We start from the raw sequence: 16,440 nt of genomic DNA, 5'->3' as shown, positions 1-16,440 counted from the left end.
GTTTGGAACATATTCCACCACGGAGTTCCAAAAAAATTATATTTACTAATATTTCTTATTTTAATGGCCATAAATATAGTACCCGTATACGTGTAGATTATTAAAGAAAAACATACGAAGCTATATAAATAATAAATAAATATTGTTTTCCGACGAAAACCTACGTCACAAAAAATATCTAGCATAGATACAAGGTATCTCTGCCTTTGATCAGCTTTTCATAAGCCAGTGTCAAAGACATCTAGGTGTTAAGCCAAAAAAAACTTTTTAGTAATTGTCTTATTTTGTATTTGTATAAAAAATATATACATTGAAACGAACTACAGGTGGGTAATTTCAGCTCATATAAGCGGATTACATATTTGCCATTTAATTACGATTTAAATTGGAACTCTCCCTCACTTGTGATGAATTTTATAATTAAGTATTTTTTCATGTGTAAAATAGGATCAATTATTTATTAATCAACCATAGTTGTTTATTGCCTAAATGTTTTGTTTGGTCATTTTTTTAATTTACTCACCGTGTTACAAATGATAATAATATCAGACAGGAATTCCATATAGAGCATAAGTAAGTCCTATCAGGATTTTTCAAATTTTATCCTTAAAGCTTTTTAGAAAATTCACCGAGTAGTATGAAACTTATTATAACTTTGAATATTAATTCGTAGCACGTCATATTCATATTTTTAACTGTTCTTATGAGTGTAAAATATACTCAGTGTAGTATATTTTCAACATACTGATTTTAGAAAATCCATAAGTGGTTGAACTTTGAAATTAAACTTTATACATATATTCGATTTTTTTTAATGTTACAAATATGAAGAACAGATTAATTTGTTAATCCTATCGTAGACACGTTTAGTAATAACATTTATTTATTATTATTTTTAATTATTATCGAGCTTCCGTAAAAGGTTAACTCTTTACAGAGAATGTTGTCAACGCCATCTACACTGACATTGTATTAACCAGTATTTTCAACCCCTCAGTCTTTGTCCTGCAAACCCAACTCTCTTAGTACTTTATGAATGGGACAGATGGCGCCACGTGCGCGTTAATATAAACAAATAACAAACGTATGTAAGTATTTTATAACTCCAACAAAGTCAAAAACCTTTTTTCAAAATAGAAGTGTTTACACTTTCTTATTGATTGTCGAAAATCTACCACCGGTTCGGAATATAATACCTCAGACCTGAGAAGAACCGGCGATACAATTTTTTTCAACATTTTTTCCAACTAGCTTGTCTGTATTTTTTCAAACAATTAGAGTGCATTTGTTATCTAGCGTTGTTTTCACTGTACGTTTCCTTAACAGCGTTTGGCATTCCGGATGCAGAGGGCAGTTAAATCGTTGCAAGTTTGTATATAACGAACGACTCGACCCAACATCGCTAGGAAGAAATAAAGGAAATTATACAATATATAAATTACTTATATCATTATCATATACATAAATCATACCTTATCACACTCAGAACTAATGTCGGTAGTTAACTCACTCTCCAAATAATTAAGTATTATTCTTACTTTAGTTGGAAAACATCCGCGATTTCAAATTATGCGTAACCAAAATCAATCGTTGCGAAACTGGTATTTGGTTAACTAACTGTAACAATAACATTGACCTCGAAAGTTAAAAATACCCAAATTTGAATCTATTATGCGAGGACAATGTTTGATCAATGTTTCACAATAAAATTAAGGCTCTAACCAATTTTTACATTATTCATTCATTTGTGACATACATATTAAACTTAAATATTATAAGTTATGTATTTACTTCATTCTATCTTGCTAAGTGCACTTTTACTTTTTTTATAATACACACATCAACATTGTCTAGGGATATTTTGAATTTACTGAATTATTTTAAAATTTATTAGAGATAACATGCAACATGTTTATATTTTTATAAAGCCCATTTATCTGACTATACTCCAGAATAAAAAATAAACCATATTATTTTGCGTAAACAATTTTATCCTTAAATAAAGAAAAAACGTAAAATAATGGTAAAACTAACAATTAATGTTTGTCTCAAGAAAATGTGAAAAATGAAGAAAAGTTATTGTTTTTAACAGTCATATGAAAAATCAGTAGTCTGTAAAACTATCCAGGACATTTATAACGTCCTGCAACAATTTTTCATACTTTGGATTAAGTTATCCAAGTCTTGGTGCGGTATATTGTCCCAGGTCCGACTAAGATGCAAAAAAGTGGCTCATCCGTCGCAATATTTGCAGGAAAATTCCTCGAAGCCCTTCTTTAGAGTATGGCCCACGCGTGCTCTATGGGGTTTAGGTCAGGTGATTGAATGGGACAGCCTAAGACCGATACGTCTTGTTCCTACAACCATCTCGTCACCACTCCCGCTGTGTGCGGACGGGTGCTTTCGTGCATGAGCGTGAATTCTTGGCCCATTTTTAGTCTATGGGACTAAATTATTGGCATACAAGCATCTCGTTACGACATTTTTTGGCCGCCATGGTGTTTCTGATCCAAACGAGGTCTGTTCTTCCACTAAGATAAATTCTCGCCTAAACCATAATTATGCCGCCGTGGTATGAATGGACTTTCTGAAGATGTTGCAGACGGCTATCATGACCAGGGAATCGCCAAACACATACGCCACGTGTATCGGGATGGAAACCGAACCGGGACTCATCGGTAAACAGCACTACAGACCACTGGTTATCATCCGAGAGCAAATTTACACGAACCCACTCTAGTCGTCGTCCACGATTTCCTCGGCGTAGTGCTAGAGTACGAAACGGCCTGCGAGCATGAAGGTTCGCTTCATGCAGCCTTTTCCTTACAGTTTGGTCACTCACAAGCAACTGGTCCTCTGGCTGGAGCCTCTGAACCAATTGAAGTGCCGTAACATTTGGTTCTCTTTTCGCGGCAACTTGCAAATATCGGTCTTGTCGTTGATTGGTTATGCGCTTCCCACCTGGATATCTTTCAGTCACTTCACCAGTAGCACGGTAGCGTGACCATAACCTAGATATGACGTTTTGTCTTGTTCCAATCTCCTCAGCAATTCTCTATTGAGTAGCCCCAGCTTGGAGCATGCCTCCTGCCCTTAGCATTTCTTCTATCGTTAAATGGCACCGCTGCATGATGCACACAATAGGTTTAACTCGAAATTAATCGATAACTTGTTTTAAAACTTAAATTTGGCACAAAAAATATCTTAATATGACGGTAGGTAAACGTAACCTTCGGCCATCGCTACCATTATGTCGCGTAAAAATTTTATTTTTATTTATTTTTTTCAAATTCAAATTTAGAATCGTCCAAGAAGGTTTACAAAATAGTCTTTCATCAAAAGATTTTAAAACCGGATATGATTTTTTGAGTTTAAGATTTTTATACAAAATATCCCTAGACGGTGTTGATGTGTATATATTGGACCCAAGCCGAATTTACTCATTAGTATTTCATAGGTAATATTTATGATTAATTATTTTTACATTAATTAAATATAAATAATTTTCTTTTATTAAAACAACGACCGCATACAGCTTATTATTAAAAAAAAGAGATATTCACATTAATCTAATTGGTATTTTTTGGCCGTCATTAATATGTTGACAATCTCACGCACATAAGTCTCGTAAGTACGCTCGTACTCACAAATACACGCCGATAATAATCTAACAACATATCAGGATTAAATACATATAAAAACTATTTGCTGTTTTATTGCTTATTTTATTTACTATTTAAAAAAAAAATACGATTCAGACGAAGTCAGACAAGTTTCAAAAGCAATTTTTCAATTTGTGATCCATGCTTGACCCTTAACATCCATATTTTTATTGATTGAAATGTTTAAAATTAACATGTGTGTCACCGATCTTATTTTAATTTGGTACAATGGCTTAAGAATTGTGCATCTAAGAGCCTGTTACACAGAATGTTCTCTTATCTATTCGATTTCCGATAAAACCTTCGCAATATGACCGCAAATTTTTCGAAGGCCGTGTCGAACAATATAACGGATCGCTATCGGGGTGAGGTCAGAGATAAGAGTCTCAATTTGCACTGGATACTAAAAAGCTGGTGGTCAGATTAAGATTTATTCTTTCATTTTTATAAGACAGTTTAGTTTAATTCATAGTATTAGGCTATTTGACTGTTTTTTTAAATCCATTTTTAACCGACTTCAAAAAAAGGAGGAGGTTCTCAATTCGTCGGGGCCTTTTTTTTTTTTTTTTTTTATTTTTTATGTATGTTACCGAATTACTCGAAGATGGCTGGGCCGATTTTGACAATTCTTTTTTTGTTTGAAAGGGCATGTTTTACAGGTGGTCCCATTGTCAGGAGATCAGGATCTGATGATGGGATCCTGGAGAAATCGAGGGAACTCCTCAAATTTTATAGGCACACCTATAGTGATTTTGGTTTTATTCAAAGTGCCTTGGTCATATGCTCACGAAAAGTGACATTTGATGAAGTAGAACTGATGATGAAGACCACAACTGATAATTAGAACCTATTAGTACCTAAGTAACTATTTTACGGGTTTAGTTCTATTTCTATAAGATAGTCGCCAAGCAATTGATGTTAGTAAATGCCTATGATGAAGTCTAGCTGATGGTGGACTACCAGGAGAATTCCTCAATGTTTAACGGCATTGCATCGGGAAAAATGGTATTGTCTAATTGACGATGAGCTGTTAACATTAGGCTATTGTAACTTAGGTAACGCTTAATTTGAGTTGCAGTCCACATCGTATTGAAACGGCGTTGAGTTATGTTCAGAGTCGAAAGCCGAAATGTACTGAGTATAATAAAGTGAATGACAAACACTACCAATTGTAATTATAAATAACAAAACAACACTGAAAAGCATTAAATAAATTTTTATAAATAAAAAAAAACCGCCTTCAAAAATGAACTAAAAAGAAAAAAATAATCAGTTACATCCATATCCAATTTACGATTTTTTAATCACCTTTTGAAGTCGGTGCCAATAAATAGATTTAGTTTTTGTATGTATGTATTATGTACCTATATTAGCAATGTTGGCACCGACTTTGAGAGGTGATTAAAAAATCGTAAATTGGATATGAATGTAACTGATTATTTTTTTCTTTTTAGTTCATTTTTGAAGGCGGTTTTTTTTATTTATAAAAATTTATATATTATTTAGTAGACGTTAAGGAAAGCAGTTAATATTATTTTTTTACTTCTAGTACCTACATATTTGCCGAAAAAGATCATATTAAAAATTTCATATTTAAATAGCGCGTGAAAACGCTATTTGGACGATATGGCGCTGCAATGAGGTCGGTGACGTCACTTGCCTATATTTTAATCTGTAGTACATATTGTAGGCAAGCAAGGTTAACAAGCAAGTAACTTCATCATAAGCCCGGCGAATCAGGAGCGTTTTGTGTCACGTTACAAACGTTTTAAAAAATGCATTTTCATGTATGGATTTTTTGAATAAATTAAGTATTATTTTCTACTTTCGTTATAAATAACAATTTTCAAACGCATAATATATACTGATTACAATAATTATCACTTTAATTTTAGCATTGTGAAATAGGCTTTTGTACTGTTAATATTTTTTAAAACATATGTATAATATGTTTGTGTATTGTTTACACAACTTTCACCTTTACGTAGTTCATAAGTAGTATAATAATAAGAGTAGTATTTTTAAAGTGTTATATAGGGGATAGTCTTAAGTAAAAATAAATTTACCACTAATGAACTGAGATATCGACCCTCTCTTCCTTCGAGAATGCTTAAAACGAATTTCACCATGCTGCTCCAATACGGGTTAGTTAATTCGTGCAGTGGATGACAATGTATTATGTAATATGTCTTATTTCAATTATTAATTTTATATCTCCTATATGTTAAAAATATTCTTGGACCATTAGATTATTTTATACATTGAATGCGGTACAATAGAAATCACGTATATCAATAGGATCGGTAAGCAATGAATCGTAACAGCTGTGGTTCATATCATATATATGTTTATTTAGGTCCGTGTAACCAAATACGCTTATAACTCTTTCCGCTTTCGACAAGAGCCAGCTTAACGCTTGAAGAAACAATTGATAGTTTAATTATTTTTACGTCATCGGATTAAGAGTTGGTATGGTACACAAAATTGATTTCACTATACATATATTATGTATTAAATAAATTATCAATGTTTGAGTTAAATGATGGCTATGCAAAATTGTAATCAAACATTTCAATTCAAACAATATTGCATGTATTAAATAATATTGCATAACACTAAATGCCGGATTCGAAAAGATTGAAAGAAAGAGAAAGAGAAAGAGAGAGAGAGAGAGAGAGGAATAGGCCGTCTGAAGGCGTAATGTGTTTTCCTTACGATTTCTGAAAATAAAAGAACTTTGTCGTTAAAAAAACTATACCTTTTAAAATTATTTTACACGCACCAAAAAAATTAGCAAGCCTACAACGCAATCGGTTTGATAAACCGAAACAGGTTTGAAGTACCTACTTTTGCAAAAAGATACTAACGTAAGTTAAATAAAAACTTGGAAAAACAATTAATCCACGATAACTTGGACGACCTCCGTGGTCGAATGGTGTGTACGCCGGTTTTCGTGGGACTCCGAGGTCCCGGGATAGATCCCCGGCCGAGTCGATGTTGATTACCATTAATTTTCTATGTTGTCTGGGTGTTTGAGGTACCGTCGTTCCTTCTGATATTCCATAAAACAAGTGCTTTAGCTACTTACATTGGGATCAGAGAATGTATGTGATATTGTCTCATATTTAAAACATATGTATATTAATAACTTTGGACACAATACTTCGAATTAAAACGTAATAATGTATCTACTTTTAATTTAGATGAACAGACAAACAATATTTGAACAAGTATCGTATCGTACATAAAGACATTAAGCATGATATATTTTCAACGTTAAGATACGTTCGTTAATGCGACATGCGTTTCAGAATGCAGCCAATTATAATTACCACAAAGATCATTTCCAATTGTCTTTAATTACGCGGTTGATCGTGAATAATCGTTTAATATTGTTAGATCATGCTAGTATAGTATAGTATAGAAGTATAAGAACGTATATCTTACTAACAAAGAGAAAATTGAAAATAGACATTCATGTCAGATCTAAGAAACTGTTGACGCTATCTTTGGTTCATAAACAAAATGTTAAATATACGCGTATCATTTTATAATGGAAAACTAGAAATTTAAATTTTACGTTTGAATATGTATCTACTATATATTTTTCTTATGTTTTTTTTTATTGTGTATTATATAGGTTTGCGGACGAGTAAATCGACCTTAAGGTAATTGGTTACCATCACTCATAGACATTCCTTACATCGCCAATGCGCCACCATCTTGGGAACTAAGATGTTATGTCCCTTACGCCTGTTGTTACTTTGGCTTACTCACTCTTGAAACAGAACAACAATACTGAGTACTGCTGTTTAGCGGTAGATTATCTGATGAGTGGGTGGTACCTACCCAGAAGAGCTGGCACAAAGTCCACCAATGCCTAAATAATGTTTAATAATATAATACAATTTTTGTTTAACGTGATTTTTATGTGTGTATGTACGTACATGACAAGAACAGATAAACGCCATTATTTATTAAAAAAAAATTAGAACGAGTCTCTTTAAACTAGACGTTATTCTGCGAGCATCTTAGTGTACAATAAATGGTAGTATGGAGCATTAAGTCAATGTTGTGACACATTGGGAGAAAATTTTTTCGCTCAACTTATTAATTAATAACACGAGTATATATATTAACGATAATTCGTTGACATTATATATGTACTTTTATCGCTTTTAGTTTACATTAATTTCCGATTTTAACTACTTAATAGGATTCATATAGAGCAGTCTCATCGACTCATCAGCATGATTACATAGCATAAAACAAAGTCTTCCACCGCTGTCTTACCCTACGTACGATCTTTAATATTACTCAACTGATCTTGATGCAATTTTTTTTAATAATTAGAGTGATTCGTGAGGTAGATTTTTGTATATAATACATGGTCAATATGAGAAACACTTATAACTTTAGAAGTTTCTAATGTGATGTCGTAGATAGACAAATTCTGTAGTGTACTTAGTATAGCAAGAGATTACTGTTTCAAATGAAACCGTCACAGATAAATCAATATCAGCCATGCTAATATCGTAAATGCGAAAGTAACTCGGTCCACTACGTCTTCACGCTTAAAACGCTGAGCCGATTTAGATGAAGTTTTTTTTAATTTAATTCGCCCCTGGAGAGCGTAAAATGGGGATCGACGGTTTATGTGCTATCGGTATGGTAAATTTCGCATGGGTAAAGCCGCAGGTTCAACTTATGTATCACCGTAGAAATTTAAATAACATTCGAATCTTTAGTATGAGTTTCAACCGTAGCATATTGCTTACAATTTAACGCGTGATTTTTCCTTCAAATCTATCAAAGTAAATTGCACTTACGATAATTCTTACGTAACCGAAAGATTAAAGTATCAAAATTTAATAGCATACACGTTTTATTGTAAAATGATTCATCGGTTACTACCTATATATTGACTATATATATGCTAATCTTTCATGTATAATCTCGCGAGGTGATTTGTTATATACAATACGTATATATGTCATACGTTTTTATAACACTGGAACGTATGTCATACACAACGTAATTAATTATTGTCACATGACTAATAAAATCGCCCTTGTATTTTTTCATACGATTCTACAATTAATCGCCATCGCCGCTGAAACGATGCAAACGCCGGTTTTCATTGTATCCAGTATATTAGGTACATGTACCAATTAATAATGTACTTAATCTTTACAATTTATTTTTCTTTTGTTGTTTTTTTTTGTCATGATTATATCATTAAATTTCTTCTCTGTATGGGATCATTCATTTACTACATAAGACGATCTAGTGGGGCGACAATGTCTTATGTTTTCTTACAAGGGGGTGAGGTCGATAGTTCTTACGTACAATCAAAAAAATGGTTACTTTGAAATTAAAATTGAAAAAAATCACACATTTATTTATTTTTTCCTTTAGATTCTTACGTAATAAATATAATATCCCAGAAAGCGTTCAAAATGCCTCTGCTGCCAAATTTATAAAAAATTATTAAGGAACGCTTGTGTGCAAAAGTTTATTATACAATTAATGAGTTTATGATTGATAGCACACCTTTGGAATGAAACGATCGCCTCCTGGCTATTTCATTTCATTTAATTTGTTAATATAATACATGAGACAAAAAAACATCCGCGGAGTTTCTTTCGCCGGTTCTTCTCAGGTCAGGGTATTTTCTTTTCCGAACCGGTGGTACTGTTTCAATTGACCAGCAATAAGAAAGTGTAATACTTGTATATTGAATAAAGCAATTTGAGTTTGAGTTGAATACTTTTACTTTACTTTTTACTTTTTCAAAAAGTTATAAAAATAATGTTACGTAATAAATGAATGGCTATGGGATGTATGTTTTTTTTTAGAAAATTAATTACAAAGGTGAGACAGAAGATGCTCTTTAAATACAATCTTTTCACAACCTACACGACTGTCTGGATTGCCTCTAGACAGAAGTGCGGGCTTTCATTCGAAGCCCCATGAGTTCTGGATGTCAATTGTGATCTCTCTACAGTATATAGCAGTATACAGATCTTGTTGCTTTATTTTATTATATTTGTCACTTATTAAAGTGGTTAGAACGGGTGCATCTTAACCGATGATAGCGTGGTCAAACCTAGGCAAGCACCACTATATATATATGTGCTTAATTTGTGTTTATAATTCATCTCGTGCTCGGCGGTGAAGGAAAACATCGTGAGGAAACCTGTATGTGTCTAATTTTATCGAAATTCTGGCACATGTGCATTCCACCAACCCGCATCGGAACAGCGTGGTGGAATATGTTCCAAACCCTCTACTTAATGGAAGAGGAGGCCTTATCCCAGCAGTGGGAAATTTACAGGCTGTTACTTTTACTTTTTTTTATTTGTTAAAGGGTGCACAGACTTCATTATATACAAATTATCATTACCGATATTTGTAACAGACCTAAAATACTAGTTTACAATGCCCTGAAACAGTGACTACATTATCTGTACGTAATATTGTTTTATTTTTTTAATTTAAAAGTCACCTTTATTAATCCTAAATGTCGATTAGACTGAAGATAAATCAGTTGCGATCAGTTAATCGATAAAAATTAATTAATAATCACTATCTCATCAATCTCATCAGTTGACACGTTTTAATCAATAATACTAAATATAACATTTCTTTGATAAATAAAGTAATAAACCTGACGACATATTCGTTTCGAGTTTCCATAAACTTATCGATGAATACATTATTCTTATTATAATACAAATCTCATCTTAAATTTGAATACTAATTTGTAATTAAACATTTTACATTCATAGGTCTTTATATCATTCTAGTTCTTATGCAGTTTTGTACAGATTGAGATGGAAGATAGATTATAAAATATATTTTTTTGTAATCCATAGCTGAATATTAAACCATATTACAAAGAAGGTTTTATAAGTAGGTATCGGTGCTTCGCAGTTTCACACATTTCAAATTTAGATTATTAACGGATAATGAATGTATTTTAGCGACAGTAACTTTGTCAGACATTCAAACCAAACCTTTTGATAAAATTAGTTACCATACTACTCACATCCAAATCCAGCAGTTTGAATTTGATAAAATTAGTGAAGAAAGCAAGTTACATTTTTGCACATAAAACCTGTGACTATAGGTTCTAAGTACCCCAACACGCGGGTGGTAATTAGTATATCATATATATCCACTGTTGCCACTAATTACGTAAATAGCCATAAAATTGTTTTTATTAATTTAGCTTGTAAGAAAATTTACCTAAAATCTTTATTACCCGTAGCAATAATATTTTTCTTTAACGAGAATGTAGAATTGCGATAACAGAAACAATAAATACCGCAAAAGGTAACGCTTATGAATTTTATGCGAGTTATTCGTCGCCAAGTCATTAATAAATACCTGAAATTAACAAATCTGTAGTAAAAATACACCTTCGTTATAATTAAAGGAAAACTACAGATTCCTGAATAATTTTGATAATTTTATTTCTAAATTTGCGAATATTGTAATTTATAGTAATATGTAATTAATCTTGATTAGATATTAATATCTAATCAAGATTAATTATATATTTACCAGATAAAATTATAAATTACAATATTCGCAAATTAAACGAGTCAATTATAATCGATTGTCAATCAATACGATTATCATTTTGGTTATAAAAGTTCATCTATCACAGTATATTTCCATTGTACTCTAGATATCAAGTATTTAAAAAAGACGAATAATGGAAGTTATCAAGACTCGAATCGAATGCCCAAAGACAATTTCTTTCAGTGGCTAAGTCTTAAGATTGCATATTTCGAGGTCCTGAATTTAAGTTCCAAATTCGGTTACCAAAACATCATTACACATTTATTTTAAAAAGTTTTCAATAGATGTTCGAAGTTTGAAATTTGGGAGCGTCTACACTTTTGTTGCTCGAAAATAATTTTAACTAATTGGACCTGTGTAACATTGTTTTATAGGATTTGTGATCCTTGTGTTTGATAAGTTAGTAGTGCAAATATAGTATGTATGTATAAGATCTTTTTTCTCGTTTACCTGTTTTGCAATCTGTGGGAGTGATTGCGTGAAAGTAGCTATTTGATTTAACCAATAAGCGTGCGAGACGCTAGAGATGGCCATCAGACGTTACTTATCCATTTTCGGAGACCATGTTTTATGTATTATTGTTGCTTATTTCCAAAGTATGTCATATGTTACAAATCATATTCGAATACCGCAAGGTTCGCTTGTTTTTTTTTCATATCTTGTGGCGTTAATATAAAATATTGAGTATAACTACGATTTTCAAGGGTTGTGATTAATTATAAAAATAAAATTTTCTCTACAAAAATAAATCACGAAATATTCTTTAATGTATTACAATACATGCGTTTTTTCGTTTTCTACTCGATGCTATAGATTATTGATACGATAGCGAGACAAATAATTAATTACAAAATAATCTAGGATCCTTCAAAAGGGTCCTTTAATAAAAAAATAAAGATTAGTATTTATTATATTTTTAATTTACGAAAAACCTCTTCTCCAAATAGATAGTCAAACATATGTAAGTATATGTAATTTGCTTCATAAATCAGTCGAGTGTCAATGGAAACTAGAGGACTATGAAAAAAAAAAACATCAAATAGGAGGAAAAACGTACCTAAATTTACCAAATTATGAAACCAGTCCAGTCCAACAATACATTTACAGGTTGCTAAGTACAAAATTAGATGTTTTGTCTCTTTCTATTGCATATAGCATGCAAGATACACTTTGCGTTACTGATTTATTATTACTATTACTGTCTACTGCAGTACTAGTGATTGTTGTAGATGCATAAAAAGTATGCCCGATACAATATGAATTTTTGCTGGCTCAAAGCGCGCTTTCAAGACAAAATAGAAATAAGTCTAGTAAATGTTGATACTTAGTCTGTAACAATTGAACGATATAAAAAAGATCTCGGAATCATTTTGTTTACAATGTACGTGTCAGATTGATAACAAGAAATAAAATGGCGTGTGAAGCAGGAAATCAACTGTTCCACTAGTTCACGGATATACCATTCGGCCATGTTTACGTCTATTGTACGTTTAGTTACAAACCTAACAAAAACTGTAAATACATACAAAAATTAAATTAAATTATGTAAGTAATAATGGTATTTACAGTGTGTGATCTTATCGAAAATTGTATCTCGTAAGATTGTAATGGTACTTAATATTAATAAAAGCGAAGTGCTTCCTGTTCTAAGTCGTTGCTTTTTTATTTTATTTTTCATGCAGCGGAGCAACTATTACAGATTTTGTAGATACAGATAATAACATAATTTGTGGGTTAGCCTATTTTTTATATCAAAAAGCGCGGAAACGAACGTGTAGACTAAGTAAAAGTAGGTATTATAAAAACTAGACTAAAGACTTATTTACTGACCTGCATGATAGTGTGACTAAGTGAAAGTCTTAAAATAAATCTGATACAACCGCAATATATTAATTACTTTAAAAACTTTAAATCACTTTCAAGCTATTGATGTTATATGCCTGTGAAGTATGCACTTTCAATTAAATTATACTATTCTTCGCAACAAATCACAAAACAATAAAATCACATTTTATAAATAATTAGAAGAGACCTAACTTAAAGATGAAGATAAAATCCAGCATTAAATCAATATACTTACAAATAAAAAAAATAATAATAAAATAGTAACACTGTTTATTTTTTAAATTTTATATTGTCACACTTTAATGGGATGTCTAGTTAAACACTGATTTCTTAAATTTCTTCATCACTTATTGACATTTAAAAGAGGAAGACTCACATAGCTTTACTAATTTATATATATATATATATATATATATATATATATATATATATATATATATATATATATATATATATATATATATATATATATATATATATATACAGTACTAACTACTCGGGTAACTCTTATAAATCCTAATAAAGTTAAATATTTATTGTTAAATAAGGAAACAAGGCATCATTGTCATTGTTAAATTTTTATAGTAATAACTAAAATAAACAAGGTATTGTTTTACTTATAAGGAAGTTCTATGTATGTTGGAACATGTGCTTTTAAAATATAGTCTAGAGAATTTTAATGTCACTGACAGCTTCATATGTTATTTACAAAGGCAATAAAAATGGTGCAAATGTGTTTTTTTTACCTTTTATGTTTTTAATACTATGAGTGTACTCAACAGTTGATAAATAAAAACATACATTTAATCAAGTAAATTTAATCTATACCTCTTTACTAATGTTATATCCGTAAAAGCGACTTGTCTGTCTGTTGCTATTTTACCGCTGAACTGCTGAACTAAATTTGACATGAAACATGCTCGAATTCTACTATATCATGCTTAATACCTATTGAACAATCACTGTAGTAACTATGGGGATGTTAATTAGTGTACAATAAACTTACATAAATATCAGTTTATCTATTATTCATATTAAAATTAAATACAGTTTTACAAAAACAATTAACATTAAACCTCCACACAATAACTAATTAGAATGGGTGTAAAAATTTTTATCAGTAGGAAAGTGAAGTAAATACTATTATCGATGCTATTACTTTTTGAATAGTTAAGTTTATTGCCTATAAATTGACTATTAAGGTGCTAAATAACTGATAAAACACATTTTTAAATGACGATTGAAAATTAAAAGTAGTCAATAGATTAATTGTATGTGGTATTATTTTGATTAAAATAATAATTTCGAGTTGTATGTTTTGTTCATTTTAAGACTTTTTTAAATATTTATTTACATATAATTATTTACTATCCTTGCAAATCCACTAAGAGTTAATATTTTACATCTCTATGTTTTTTAAATCTTACAGTTGAAAGTACGTAAATAGCATTGGGTGCAGCATCATTCTTGTATTTGGCTTATTTGAGAGATTATATTATTTTGTTTTGGTTGACAGATGCGACCTGAAGGTAAGGGGTCAACACTCCTAGATATTACTAAGAAATATATATCTATCATTTACATTGCTGATAAGGAACTGTGATGATCTTGAGGTTGGTTGTGTTAAACTGCAAAACAAAAAAATAATCTGAAGAGTAAGTTTATTGAATGTATCGGAAACCATAAAACTTTTCAAGAGTATGAAATATAATTATACAAATAAGTTAGCTAATTGGGCTGACTTATATGTTAAACAGAATGCAAATGATATATATTGATATTTAAATGTTTTGTGGCCAATAATATAAGAGAAATAATTGAGTTCTTTTTTTTCTATTACCGTAAAATAAATGCTTAGATAAAAAGGGTAGATAAGAAAATAATTGTTATTCCACACTTCTGTACTGATTAAACAATAAGTTAAATAAAATAATGTGATTGAATATTATGTTAAACTGTGAAAATGTTTTTTAAAATATTTCAGAATTATAAATATTTTTATGTCAACAGTAATATAAGAAAAACACTGTTTTGTTTATTGTTTCTAACATTTGCACATTTATGGCGATCAATTAAATATTTTTTTTAATATTTGTAACATAAATTATATATGTTATTGTAAGCAATAACATAAATATAATTAACAAAAATACATTGTTTATATATATACTACTACTTGTAACAAATAAAACATTTTTTCATTAAGTGTTTCAAACTTTTTATTCAAATTAATTAAAAAATAGATTTACTTTACTCTTTAATAAGATTATTAATAAAATTACAAGGTAAAGTCACTTGAGCAAGAAATTAACGGATAATACTTGATTATGTATTTTATTTCATTGTTTTCTTGAAACATAGGATTCAGGACTTTTGGGAGGATGTTATGCTTAAATCTAAAGAATTAAAAATATATTATTAACATTAATTAATAACACCTTTTAAACCAAATATAAAATGATTACTTTCACTTACCTCTCTAGATTATACGTATCCTTTATATTCTTGGTTTGTGATAAAAATGTTCTTGTTAACAATTATATATTTAAAATTCGGTGTCCAATTCACTTTATCTAAAATATTAAACACACATTCACTGTTGTTCCTACTGTTTTCTGATTAGATCACCAGTCAGTGCTAGTTACGCTATTATTATTTATCATTTTGGTTTCACATATCAATTGACAGATTCATTCCGTATTTTCACGTATTTATTATTACGGATGAATCATTTTAAAAATTGCTCACCGTTTTCTGAATTAAGAAAATCAAAACATGGAATTGACAATTTTGACATATATGTAGGTTTAACCTCACAAAAATAATGAGAGAAAGTAGGTTATTGCTAACAAAATTAATATTTTCAATAATATTTACTAAACGACACAGTTTCAACTCGCGTACTGTTATTATAATATTTTTAAATCTTTTGTCACACAAAAATAATTCAAATAGTGAAAATAAGGACAAATATAGTGAACAGATAACAAAATACAATAAGATGACACTTCACACTTATTCACATATCAGACGAGAAAAATATTTTAACTTGATTTCCTCCGAAAGTTACACTTTATTTTTTAAGATTTTTTGTGGCTATTAAAACGTTATCGCCACTCGCCGCTAAAAAGTAACAGCGTGATAGCGACAATACCGCTAAAGCGACGCCAGACGACTAATTTCGTAAGAAAAAAAAAACAGCACGGGCCGAACTACATATTAAATCGGTACATGTTCAGTGCGATTATTTTATTTGATTGCATTATATTGCAATAAAGTTATGAAATACGGTAAAAATATTTCCGAGATATCATATCACTTCTATAGTATATAAATTTTTGAT

The 16,440-nt window shown here is 30.4% G+C and overlaps 1 protein-coding gene across 3 annotated transcripts in view; it reads right to left on the bottom strand.

Moving 5' to 3' along the window:
• LOC124537325 (probable beta-hexosaminidase fdl) overlaps positions 1–16,320 on the bottom strand; it is a 98,851-nt gene extending 82,531 nt beyond the window's left edge. Inside the window, exons 1-2 of one of the 3 annotated variants that reach the window (XM_047114140.1) lie at positions 15,975–16,290; positions 15,573–15,851 (exon numbers count right to left, since the gene is read on the bottom strand). The gene's annotated coding sequence lies outside the window, so the exon portion shown is untranslated. Of the gene's footprint in view, positions 1–15,572 lie in introns of all 3 variants that reach the window. The other 2 variants (XM_047114141.1, XR_006966920.1) reach the window with 2 other exon arrangements.
• Positions 16,321–16,440: the final 120 nt, after the last annotated feature.

Source organism: Vanessa cardui, chromosome 18 (assembly GCF_905220365.1).
Source record: "Vanessa cardui chromosome 18, ilVanCard2.1, whole genome shotgun sequence".
In the NCBI taxonomy this organism is placed as follows: Eukaryota; Metazoa; Arthropoda; class Insecta; order Lepidoptera; family Nymphalidae; genus Vanessa; species Vanessa cardui.
Note: the sequence above shows the minus strand (reverse complement) of the source record. Positions and strands in the feature narration are given on the sequence as shown.